Below are 5,646 nucleotides of genomic sequence, written 5' to 3'. Positions count from 1 at the left end.
TCTGTCTATTCTGGCTACTCAAGTGGATGAAGGTCTAATGAGTGTGTTGGTGCAGTTCTATGATCCCTTGTACCGTTGCTTCACTTTTTCGGATTTCCAACTTTTGCCCACGCTTGAGGAGTATGCCTATCTTGTGGGCATACCTATCCTAGACCAGTTGTCGTTCAGTGGCTTGGAGAGAGTTCATTCTTCTCAAGAGATTGTTGATCTGTTGCGTATAGATGAATCTATTATTGGTGCTCATATGACTACCAAAGGTGGAATTCAAGGTCTCCCGTCTGATTTCCTCATTGATCAAGCTACTATGTTTGGGAAGGCCATGAGTAAAGACACCTTTGAGGCCATATTTGTACTTCTCATCTATGGGCTAGTGTTATTCCCCAACATCGACAAGTTTGTGGATGTGAACGCCATTAGGATTTTCTCTACTCTTAATCTCGTTCCTACTCTGTTGGGTGACACTTATTTCTCTTTGCATATGAGGAATGCAAAGGGCGGTGGTACCATTGTGTGTTATTTGCCTATGTTGTACAAGTGGTTTATTTCGCACTTGCCTCAGACGCTCGCCTTCAAGGAGAACAAAGGATGTCTACTGTGGTCCACGAGACTTATGTCTCTCACTAATGATGATATCTTTTGGTACAACCGTGTATATGATGGTGTGAAGATTATCGACTCTTGTGGTGAATTCTCCAATGTACCTCTTCTTGGTACATGCGATGGAATTAACTACAACCCTATTTTGGCACGTCGTCAACTTGGGTTCCCCCTAAAGGATAAACCCAATAACATTCTGTTAGAGGGTGTGTTCTTTCAGGAGGGTAAAGATCCCCAAGGCTTGAAGGGCAGGATGGTCCGCGCTTGGCGCAAGATCCATAAGAAAGGAAGGAAGGAGCTAGGTCTGAAGAACTGTATCGCTTTGGAACCCTATACCTCTTGGGTTAGGAGGAGAGCTTCCGAGTACCTCATGCCTTATGAGTATACAAGACCCACACCTTTGGTTGTGGCTGGGCCTTCAACCCTCCCTAGCCAAGGAGTAGAGGAGTTGAGAGACGAAGACGTTCGCGTGCTTGGATCCGTGAACGAGAGGAGTTGCTTCAGCAGATCAGAGAGAAGGATGCTTTGATAGAGTTCCTTGAGCACCAGGTTATTGATGATCCTGATGACGCATTGACTTCTCTACTTCCCTAGTCTTCCAAGTTTTGGAAGAGGAAGTATGATCGACTCGCCAAAGAGAAGGCAGATATGGAGGCAGCCTATGAGAGGGAGGTGAAGAGGCTTCGTGCAGCTTATCTTCCGGTCTCGAGGGCTTTGGAAGATTTCTTCTAGGGATCCATAGGATGTTCATTTTCCTTCTCTCTTGTATTGTATTTGGTTACCAAGACTGTACTTCTTTGGCGTAAAAACATTTCCAAATATTAATTGACGTGATATTTCCGTATGTGATAAACGTTTAATATCTCCAAAATTTGCAAATAAGACTCTAAAGTTCCTCTGATATAAAAATTAAATCATAAGCATTGCATGCATCATGTTCTTAGGGGTTTATATCTTCTTCTTGATTCTAGTCGGGGTTTTCTTACACTGTTTATCTAATGTGAGACTGGAATCAATGGGTAGAATCCCTTTGAAATTGATAAACATGTCATTGCATTTGCATATTCATTAGCATGTCTTGCATAACAGGTACCGCCGCAGTGTTCTCATCTTTTTTGGTATTCCATTATTAGGATAGCTGACTCAGGCATTCACCGATACGGTACCCGAAGGAATCAACAGAGAGCAATGGAAGGTTTACAAGCAGAGCTCGCTGAGATGAGGATTCGCATGAATCAGTTCATGGAAGTGGTCCAAGGAGTGGCTCAGGGACAGCAGGAGATTAGATTGTTGGTACAGGGGAATCCCCCTACTACTCAACCGGAGGTTGTGGCTGATCCTCTCGTTGGAGAGGCTAATGGACCCAATGGACCGGGGCCTATCCCAATCCCACATGGCAACCTTGGTCAACAACCCATCCATGATGATCAGGAGGATCAATTCCCCCTGCTTCAGGAGGACTTTGGCATGGGCCATGGTATGGACCCTATGTTTCGGAGACTGGAAGAGAGGTTGAAAGCTGTGGAAGGGCAGAATGCTCTTGGTGTGGATGTTGCTGACTTGGGGTTGGTCCCAGGTGTGAGAGTTCCGCCAAAATTCAAAGTCCCCGTGTTTGATGAGTACAATGGCAACTCTTGCCCGAGGACTCATGTACAAGCTTACTTCCGCAAGATGATCGCGTATTCTGATGATGAGAAGTTGCTCATGTACTTCTTCCAGGACAGCCTAGCCGGGGCATCCTTGGAGTGGTATATGAGGCTGGACAGAGCCCATATTCGCTGCTGGAGAGACTTGGATGAGGCCTTTGTGACGCAATATCAGTACAATACGGATATGGCACCTGACAGGACTCAGCTCCAGAATCTGTCTCTCAAGAGCAACGAGTGCTTCAAAGAGTATGCTCAACGCTGGAGAGAGTTGGCTTCCCGTGTTCAGCCTCCGATGTTGGAAAAAGAGATGGCCAACATGTTTATGAACACACTGCCTGGGTCTTATTTGGAGCGTTTGGTGGGTTGCAATGCCTCGAATTTTGCTGATGTGGTCTCTACCGGTAAGAGGGTGGAGAACTACTTGAAGACATGTAAGATCCAAAATGGGGTTGGGTCATCTTCGGGGTCAAAGAAGCCGTTTTTATAAGGACAGAAGAGGAGAGAAGGGGATGCAAATGCAATATCTTCTTATCAGAATAGGGGTAACCGGAGGAATAACTTTTAGAATTACCATCAACAACCTTATGTTGCAGCAGTGACCATTCCGACTGCAGCACCAGTGCAACAACAACAACCTCAACGTCAACAAAATCAATACCAACAACAATAGGGTAACAGACCTGCTTATCAACAGAGACAGAGAATGATGGATAGGCGTTTCGACACTCTTCCGATGTCTGATTGCCCAGTTGCTTCCCAACCTTCAACATTTGCAACTTGTGTAGTTATGCACTTTGGCTCCTCCCATTGGCAGGCTTCTAGTGGGTTATGACGCCAATGCTAGGTGTAATTTCCACTCTGGGGCACCTGGCCACACTATTGAGAACTGCAAAGCTTTTAAGCACGTAATTCAGGACCTTATTGATTCAAAGGCCATTAACTTTACGCCGGCTCCTAATGTTGTCAACAATCCCATGCCGCAGCATGGTGGAGCAAATGTTAACATGGTTGAAGGAGAAGCCAAACTAGTCAAGGAGGTGTTGAAGCTGAAGACTCCGCTGTTAGAAATCAAAGAATACTTGCTAAAGGCATATGTTTTCCCCGGTTGCGGGAGCGGTTGTTTGGGTTGTGTTGCGTAGAGTGGGGGTTGTGTGAAGCTACAGTAGGGTATCTAGGCCTTGCTTGACGATTGTATCCTCCAAGCTGAAGACTTATCTGCCCAAAGGTCTGTTGAAGGGGTTGTTGAAGGGGTTGTTGAGAATGCAGATGTTGATCCTCTCTTTCCTGAAGATGCTGAAGAATTTACAAATGTTGTTCCTGCTGATGTAATTAATTTTTCTGATGCTGTTGCTGATATTCCAAACATGGTGTTTGATTCTGATGTACTTGCTGAACTTGATTCCGATGTTTCGGATGTTTGTACTTTAATAAAATAAGATTTCTGAGTATGACTGTGACGTTGCCACTATCACAATTTTCTACCCGACCGTTCAGATCAGTGCGCCAGTAGTGCAACCGGTACCACCAGTGCGACCGCATCAATCCACTATGACCATCACGACCCCTTGTCCTTTACCTTTCACCAGCGAAAGGGCCATTCCTTGGCATTACAGGGGGAGTGTGTACACGCATGATCATGGAGCGGAGCAGCCACTGAAAGTAGAAGAGGTGCGGGATCAGAAGTCTGAACCTGGAATTTAGATAAAAGATCCCGGAGTGGACAATGTTGGTGGAATCGGGCGATTCACCAGAAATGGTAGACTGTTCTCACCACCGGTTACCCAACCTGATAGTGTTGACGCCGCGGCGAAGGCCAAAGGCAAGCAAGTTGTGAATGAGGGTACCTCTGCACCACAGGCTGGCTCTGAGCCTGCTTTTGCGAAGGACGTGGACGAACTTTTGAGAATTATAAAGAAAAGCGATTACAAGGTAGTCGATCAGTTGATTCAGACGCCATCCAAGATATCTATTCTCTCACTCCTGCTGTGTTCGGAGGCACACAGGGAGGCACTCCTGAAGGTCCTTAATGCTGCATATGCGCCTCAGGAGATCTCAGTGAACCAACTAGAAGGGATCGTTGCAAATGTTCATACAAGCAACGGGTTAGGTTTTACTGATTCTGACTTGACGCCAGCTGGATGCGATCATAACAAGGCTTTACACATCTCGATGGAGTGTAAAGACACTGTGCTATCCCATGTTCTGGTGGATACAGGTTCCTCTCTCAATGTGCTACCCAAGAGAGCCCTGTCAAGGTTAGATGTAGAAGGTTTGATCTTGAAGCCTTCTGATCTTGTGGTAAGAGCCTTCGATGGTTCTAAGAGGTCGGTGTTCAGAGAGGTAGAATTGCCAATTCAGATTGGATCACAAACCTTTAACACCGTATTCTATATGATGGATATCAGTCCTTCGTATAGCTGCTTGCTGGGTCGTCCTTGGATCCACAATGCTGGGACAGTCTCCTCGACCTTGCATCAGAAGATCAAGTTCCCGGTCAACGGAAGAATTATCACTGTCTGTGGTGAGAAGGATATTCTGGTCAGTAACCTGTCTGCATTCAAGTATGTAGAGGTAGAAGGTGAGATTCATGAGACCCTGTGTCAGGCCTTTGAGGCAGTTCAAGTCAAGGATGCAGCTCCAGTGGAAGAGGTTAAAGCAGGTGCCTCTTTGTCGTCTTTCAAGCAGGCATAGGCCTTGGTAAATTCAGGTGTTGCTCCCGGTTGGGGACGTCTGGTGGATTTACCTGTAAAGGAAGACAAGTTTTGGATTGGGTATCAGCCGGTATTGATTTCTACAACTTCAACGCCTCAGACTCGTCAGGGGCCGATTACTTTCTCTAGTGCTGGCATCATTCAGTATGGCCAGATCTCTGCAATCAACAAAGAAGATGGGGATAGTGATTGTGACATTGACAACTGGGTGCGTCCAAGGGTCCCGGATGAAGTTCTCCGCAACTGGTCTTCTGAAGAGATTATCCAAGTCACTCTTCTTAAAGAGTATTTTTCTTTGTTTATTCATGCATATCCAAGTCTTACGTTCCGCCCAGGGCGTGATGACTCATTGTAGGGCTCATCTATGTGGATACCTGCATTTTTTATCATAAATAAAGGACGTCTTTTTGCATTCAAATATTTTATTCACTGTCTTTCTATTTTTGCAGTTTTCAAAAATCAAAAATAAAAAAATATATATACATTTGGCAATGTTTTGTTTAGTTTCCACTTCTTGTTCACACTCATAAGCACATACCATCACTCATGCAGATGCACGTCACCGGATCTTGTTGATAACAGTTCTGCTATGGCTCGCTTCGACTTTGAAAATCCAATCTTTCAAGCTGAAGAAGAGGGTAATGAAGACTGTGAACTCCCTGAAGAACTTGCCAGGTTATTAAAACAGG

The sequence above is a fragment of the Lathyrus oleraceus genome, chromosome 5 (assembly GCF_024323335.1).
Source record: "Lathyrus oleraceus cultivar Zhongwan6 chromosome 5, CAAS_Psat_ZW6_1.0, whole genome shotgun sequence".
NCBI classification, from domain to species: domain Eukaryota; kingdom Viridiplantae; phylum Streptophyta; class Magnoliopsida; order Fabales; family Fabaceae; genus Lathyrus; species Lathyrus oleraceus.
This window is presented reverse-complemented; position numbering follows the sequence as displayed.